This window comes from Haplochromis burtoni, unplaced genomic scaffold, assembly GCF_018398535.1.
Source record: "Haplochromis burtoni strain Fernald_Lab_line unplaced genomic scaffold, NCSU_Asbu1 Contig_180, whole genome shotgun sequence".
NCBI classification, from domain to species: Eukaryota; Metazoa; Chordata; class Actinopteri; order Cichliformes; family Cichlidae; genus Haplochromis; species Haplochromis burtoni.
The window spans coordinates 1,106,624-1,114,655 of record NW_024582541.1 but is presented as its reverse complement, the minus strand read 5'-3'; positions in this window follow the sequence as shown (position 1 = coordinate 1,114,655).

Below are 8,032 nucleotides of genomic sequence, written 5' to 3'. Positions count from 1 at the left end.
GATTCATTCGCAAATATTCACTTGAATGCTTTTGGTTTATGTGGTCAAACTGGCGTTTCTTACGGAGAATCGCATTTTTTAAAAATGTGACAAATTTTGGAAAAATTACAGTTTATTTAGGAATGCAAACCATCACTTAAAACACTGACAGATCACTGAATAATATTAAGTTTCTCCATTCAGCAGACCCAATGAAAAATAGCCTTAACAATGAATTGATGCTACTGAGAAATGTTACACTTTTCTTTTGTTATTACTGTGAAAATGGATGTCTGTGATTTGTTGTCCCAGTGGTGTAAATAGAATTAAGTGTGTCTGAACATGGAAAATACAGAATGAATTTGTTTGGTGACATTTACTTTCAGTTACAGTTTAAAATGCATTGGAAGTGCCAAATACTTCCTCTTTTGGTCATTGGCTGTGTGATGGCCAAACCCATGGCCACACTCCAAAAGTCGGTAACTCCTATGTATTTTCATTTCTTCATTTGAACACAATAACACATGTAGTGTCCAATAAGTTTACTGATTGGTTTGGATACATTTGTTCTCTTTGTAAGCGCACACATTTAGTTTACTTATGTATTCATACCAGTTCATTACTTTGTTGGATTTTTGACTAACCTTTGTTTCTTTTACTTCTCACCTGCCACGATCCCTGGGCATTGTCAGACAGAAGCTGGTGGCCAGGGTTTGAAGCTGTTAAATACAAAGAGGGATAATTGGACTGCACCACCACTTCCTGCTGAAGGGGAGAATGTATGTTTTCTTTAATTAAAAACAAAGTATTTGTACTTTAAATTAAATATATATTGAGTTTAGGGTTCAGTAGTTTTGATTTTCTTCTTTGGTCTTTAGTTTATTAACAAACCAGACTGTACTGCATTGTTTGTTATTTATGATGTGTTTTGTTTCAAAGTGTTGTTTTATTTATCTCACAAATAATAATATGCTATTTTAAAACTTTGCTTTTAGTTTGAGCAGTGTAGTGTAACTAACTTATATATAGTGCTTTTTTGATTTGGATGAATAAAAATAACACAAAATGTAATTGTCCCAATTGCCAGTCTTGGCAGCCGGGGATCAGTCCGCCAGGGCCTTCGCTTCTGGCCGCCGCCCGGCACACAATGCACCCGACCCCTATGGTGCCTCCTGCGGGTGATGGGCCTGCGGGAGGATGGGCCCATGTCCCCTTTTCGGGCTGTGCCCGGCCGGGCCCCATGGACTAAGGCCCGGCCACCAGACACTCGCCCTCAGGCACCCTCCCCGGGCCTGTCTCCAGGGCGGGGCCCCAGTAACCCTATCCCGGGCAGGGTAAACTGTTCCCTCGATGTTTTTTTCATAAGGGTCTTCTGAATCGCTCTTTGTCTGGTCCCTCACCCAGGACCAATTTGCCATGGGAGACCCTACCAGGGCGTGTTGACCAGGGGGCAAATGCCCCCAGACAACATAGCCCCTGGGATCCCTGGGACACACAAACCCCTCCACCACGATAACGTAGCGATTCCCGGAGAGGGCAGTGGCTGAGGCAAAAACTCGGGTGTAGGAGGAGTTCGGAGAGGCCATGGAAAAAGACTCAAAGAGATTCTGGCAAACCGTCAGGCGTCTCAGGAGGGGAAAGCGGTGCTCTACCTGCACTGTGTATAGTGCTGGCGGAGCGCTGCTGACGTCGACTGAGAAAATTGTCAGGCGGTGGAAGGAATACTTCGAGGACCTCCTTAATCCCACTGACACGTCTTCCGAGGAGGAAGCAGAGTCTGGGGATGAGGGGAATGACCCGCCAATTTCCGGAGGGAGTTTCCAACTACAGGGGGATCACACTCCTCAGCCTCCCTGGGAAAGTCTATGCCAGGGTGCTGGAAAGGAGAGTTCGTCCGCTAGTCGAACCTCGGATACAGGAGGAACAATGCGGTTTTCGTCCTGGTCGCGGAACACTGGACCAGCTCTTTATCCTCTCAAGGATACTTGAGGGTGCATGGGAGTTTGCCCAACCAGTCTACATGTGTTTTGTGGACTTGGAGAAGGCATTCGACCGTGTCCCTCGGGGTGTCCTGTGGGAGGTGTTGCGGGAGTATGGGGTGTCTGGCCCATTGCTACGGGCCATTCGATCCCTATACAACCGTTGCAAGAGCTTGGTTCGCATTGCCGGCAATAAGTCGGACTCGTTCCCGGTGGGTGATGGGCTCCGCCAGGGCTGCCCTTTGTCTCCGGTTCTGTTCATAATTTTTATGGACAGGATTTCTAGGCGCAGCCAAGTGGCGGAGGGCTTTCGCTTTGGTGGCCTCAGAATCTCATCTCTGATTTTTGCGGATGATGTGGTTCTGTTGGCTTCATCGGGTGAGGGCCTCCAGCTCGCACTGGAACGGTTCGCAGCCGAGTGTGAAGCAGCGGGAATGAGGATCAGCACCTCCAAATCTGAGGCCATGGTTCTCAGCCGGAAAAGGGTGGAGTGCCCACTCCGGGTCGGGGATGAGTTCCTGCCCCAAGTGGAGGAGTTCAAGTATCTCGGGGTCTTGTTCGCGAGTGATGGGAGAAGGGAGCCGGAGATCGACAGACGGATTGGGGCTGCAGCTGCAGTAATGCGGACGCTGCACCGGTCCGTCGTGGTGAAGAGGGAGCTGAGTGTAAAAGCGAAGCTCTCAATTTACCGGTCGATCTACGTCCCTACCCTCACCTATGGCCACGAGCTGTGGGTAGTGACCGAAAGAACGAGATCGCGGATACAAGCGGCAGAAATGAGCTTCCTCCGAAGGGTGGCTGGCCTCTCCCTTAGAGATAGGGTGAGAAGTTCGGCCATCCGGGAGGGGCTCAGAGTAGAGCAGCTGCTGCTCCACATCGAAAGGAGCCAGCTGAGGTGGTTCGGGCATCTGACAAGGATGCCCCCTGGGCGCCTCCTGGGTGAGGTGTTCCAGGCATGTCCCACCGGGAGGAGGCCCCGGGGCAGACCCAGGACACGCTGGAGAGATTATATCTCTCGGCTGGCCTGGGAACGCCTTGGTATTCCCCCGGACAAGCTGGAGGAGGTGGCTGGGGAGAGGGAGGTCTGGGCTTCTCTGCTTAGGCTGCTGCCCCTGCGACCCGGCCCCGGATAAAGCGGATGAAGATGAATGGATGGATGGATGGACAAAATGTAATTAATTTTAATTTGCAATACATTTTTATAGTTTGAGACACTCAGACCTGCATTAAAAATATTTTAAGTTTTCATTATAAGTTGTAACTATAGTTGTTCACTAGTATGATTTATGTTCTTATATGTTTACATAGGAGAGGCTTTAGCTCAGGAGGTAGTGCAGATCACCTACCTAATCAGAAGTTTGTGGTTTGAGCCCGGGCCACTCCATTCTGTATGCCAACGCAAGATACTAAACTCCAAGTTGCTCTCCGATGGATTCAGAGTGTAAATGTGTATGAATGTTAAAATTTTTAAAAAGTAGTTGATTGTAGGAAAACAGGTGCTTGTGTGAATGGCTGAACGAGGCATGTTCTATTAAACACTTGAGGTAGACTAGATAAGGGCTACACAAGAACCAGTCAACCATTTACATATATTTTGATCCTAAAACTTGTTCTTTTCATTAAGTAAAAAGTTCATATTCTAAACAAAGCTTTTTCCATTCATAATACACCTGTGCAAACTGGTTTTTAGCACCCCGACACTGCTAATCTATTAGGGTTTTCCCTCACAACAATGAATGGGCTACACCAGATGGACTACAGCCCAGGAGCAGAAGACCACACTGTCTGTGAAAACTGGGGCTACAGTTCACACAGGCTCACAACATCCATCCTGCCTTGTATGAACAGTTCATGCTGCAGGTGGTGATGGAGATATTTTCTTGGCATATTTTGGGTCCCTCATAACAAACTGAGCACAGTTTAAACACCACAGCCATGTCCTTTGTGTATCGTAATGTAATTAATCAGTATCTTGCTGCTATCACCCTGCACTGGCCTGATGAAATCATGTTAGAAAGCATTGATAGATTTGGACTTTTAACTGCAGTTATCTCGGTTGATACACTATCAGCATTAAGTCAGCACTTCAGTTTGCAAAGCTTGTTGAGATGTTACAAGTAAAAATTTTATTTTGTTCATCTGCAGACTCATGTGGAGGCTGTTTTCTAGATTTGTTTTTCCAATAAATTTTTGTTTGGGCTTGCTGGTTGTCTAGATTTAAAGACTGCTCTCTTCATTGTTGCTGGAGGTCGAGATACCAAATATTATTCCTGTAGATTTGCCCGAGTATTATTATTATTATTTTGTAAAGACCACTTTCCCAAGCATCTCATCTCTCTTCTGCATCAATTTTTAATCTTTTTTTCTTACACAGTCTCAGATCCTCCTGTTCACCCCTATGTTTTTGCCACCCTCCCTCTCTTCTAGGCTTCCCTTACATCTCTCTTCTGTCTCCCTCCTTCACCCCATCCCAAGTTAAACAACCCCTGTTCTGAGGCATCTCAGCTATTTGTTCAAAAAAGCTCACAAGTTTTTGGATGCCGTTCAGGACCATGTCCCCGAAAGGAGGCAAGATTACAAATTTAGTGCTTTTTCACAATCTCTCCCTCTGGTTTTCATTTTTCTTGGTCTAAGCTGCACTGGCCCCCCCTCCCCTCCCCCCTTCCAACTCTCTCACGGCTTGTACGCCTCTCAAAACTCGCAATCCCTGGATTTAAGAGTTTTGATGCCTTACTGCTTTTATTTTTAACCTCCCGCTCCTCCTGTCCCGCTCGGTCTGGCAGTACAGTCTTTAAACCTTCTGGTTTATCAAATGGTGATTTATGTGATGTCTCCTCTGATTAACACATGGGGCGAGAAACTGACATGAGAACACGACTTATCACGGCTCTGGGCAGCTTGTGTCGAGTCCCTTTGAGAGTCACACGCAAACACACACTTCAGTGACTCTGTGGCCAAACATTCCCAATTTGGCACTTGCTTATCGCTGCCTTGTTTGGAAAAGCTTTTTTGGAGTAATGACCTGAAGTGTACATTTCTCCAATGAATGCATGCAAACGTGTGAGTTTAGGTCTTTTGGGGATTTAGGGGATTCCAGAATGTGACAAACACACACTTTATTCTGTGAAAATACATACAAGTACACATTATGTAACCTGCTGCACTCACATGCTAAGATCCTCTTTTTGTACATGACACACACACAAATATGTACAGCATGAAGGGCCCTGTATTTAAACTATGGCCACCAGTCCTTGATGTAGATACAGATCACTGTTTTGCTTTTTCCTCAGCATGACGACGGGGTAATTATAACCATCCAAAGAGAAAACAGAAGAGAGCAAGATCGGGGAAAGTTGGGTATCGCCGCACAAGCAGTCCAGAAGACAGAGGGAGGGACGGCAGCCTTTCCCCTCGTGAACCAGAGTGAACCTCTCATTGTTTTTATAGCTAAATATTTCCCCTGCGAGCACCAGTGGCAGCAGTGAGGGTGAAAAAAATATATTTATGTCTGTGTCTTACTCAAAATGCACAACCAAACCACCCTCCTGCCTCATAAGTAGGTGTGTGACGGCAAACATCAGCACATGACGCGCTTGTTAACTGCCTACTACGATTTACTTGGAGTCAGAGAGTGTCAGAGTCGCTTGTCTGGCTTCAATTCATTTACCTGTGGCTTGTTTCTTCAGTGAGTCCTTCCAAGTGCTGACTGGAAAAGAAAATATTCGACTGCGATCTTTGTCAGTTGGAGTGTGCAAATGATGGCATTTGATGCATCTGGTGAAAGAATCAGCAATCACAGAAAAATAGTTTGTCGTGGGTTTGGATTAAATAACCATTCTGAAAAATATCACTACAGTATATATTATACTGTATATATTGCAGGCTTCCTTTTATGATACACTGTTAATGCACTAATAACACTTTAATGCACCTCTTCCCAAACTTGACTTATGAGAGTAAGTAAGATTTTCTTCTTTAGTTACACAGGTATCAATATGTGTTTCAGATGAATGTAAAGTGTTCAAATGCTCGTTCTTATAATTATCTACTGAGCCAATCACATGTAGCAGTTCAAGCATGTAGACATGGTCAAACTGACCTGCTAAAGATCAAACTGAGCATTAGAATAGGGAAGAAAGATGATTTAAGAAATTTTAAATGTGGGATGTTGCTGGTGCCAGATGGGCTGGTCTGAGTATTTCAGACACTGTTGATCTACACAGCTATCTCTAGGGTTTACAGAAAATGTTCAGAAAAAGAGAAAAAATGAATGCCTCAATGATGCCAGAGGTCAGAGGAGAATCTCTAGACTGGCTTGAGCTGATAGGAAGGTGACGGTAGCTCAAATAACCACTAATCACAGCCAAGCTACACAGAAGAGGATTTCTGAACGTACAACATGTTCAACACATTGAAGCAGATGGACTACAGCAGCAGAAGACCACACTGGATGCTGCTCCTGCCAGCTCAGAACAGGAAACTAAGGCTGTAAATTCATACGTGCTCAGTAAAAAACTCGGACAACAGAAGATTGGACACTGCCTTTTGCAATGAATCTCTGTGTTTGTTGCAACATCTGATGGCAGTGTCAGAATTTGGCAAAAACAACATGACAGCATGGATCCATCATGCCGTATATCAACAGTTCAGGCTGGCAGTGATGTGATAATGTGGAGGATATTTTCCTGGCACACTTTAAATCTTTTCCACAAAGAGGCAATTCTGAAGGCAAAAAGGATGCCCAACCCGGGTTGGGCATCCTTTTTGCCTTCAGAACTGCGGGTTGTACGGAAGCCCCAAATGCAATTTCATTGTTCTCTGACAATGACAATAAATAAATAAATACAAATACAAATACAACCCAGTATTATAAGATGAGTGAAGCTTTACAGCATTGTTGCATTAGTTAACCAACTCTATGATTCATGCAATTAAGTGCAATTCTTTCTCGCTTAATGCTAGCTCTGCTGTATTTATTGGAATCTCACATCATGGTATCCAGTGCTTTACATAATGTTGCACCGCATAAGCATAGAACTTGTAATGTGATATAATGTAACGATAGGAAACGAAAGCAAAAGAGATCTTGGCTGACCAGGGATTTTTTTCCTGGAGTCCAAAAAAAGAGTGGATATTATGGAAAATTAGGGGAAATTAAGGTTAAGTGTCATCTTCATCCTGAAAGCCTAAGCTGTCCATCTTGCTTGTCCACGAGTTCGCTTAGCAGTCAAAAGTGTAAACCCCCCAAACTACGCTTCCAGCTCATACAGCAATACGAATTTAATGTTAGTCATGCATTTCAATTAACAGGTGTTAGGATGCTGACTTGTTGCTCTCAAAACCTTAGCCCTAGTCAGCTTGTGATGTACTGTTAGTTTGATTAGCAAGCTAACATGAACTGATAAACTCAGCTTACTTGCTTCAAGCACACAGGTGTGAAATGAACTGTCAATCTTTTTCTTGGTCTATCCGAACTAAATATAGATTTCGGTGATAAATCTGCCATGATTGTAAAATGCATGTTTTGTACAAGAACTGCATCTAAGTGGAGCGGGGCTACGCAGACTGTAGATTCAAAACACCCTATGGCATAATGACATTTAAAAAGCATACAGTAAAGTAAGAAAAGGGCATCAATGTGTGGAAATGATGTCAAGTTGCAAAAAAAAAAAAAAAAAGCATTCAGAAGAGGGAATACGGGGGGCTTAAGGAGGAAGGTGTGAGTGGAGTGAGTTGAAGCAGGATGAATAATTCACAGACTAAAAAGTTGGGAAGACTTTCCAGGAAGCAACTTTCACACAGTGCAAAAGCCTGCCAGAAACGCTGAAACCATTTCCAGCAGCAAAAGCCCAAGAAACCTGACCAATTTCCAAAGTCATTTTCAAGCCAGCCATGAACTGTAACATATTTGCATTTGAGACCAGAGACATTTTCAGGTAATGAACAACAGCCCTCTGAAATTATAAGTAATGGTTTGGAAAGTAAAAAAGGTCTCCCTCCCAAAATGTGCCGCAACATTACAGAAATATGTACTGCTTTTATAATGAGTGTGCTTACAGGAATGGCTTTGT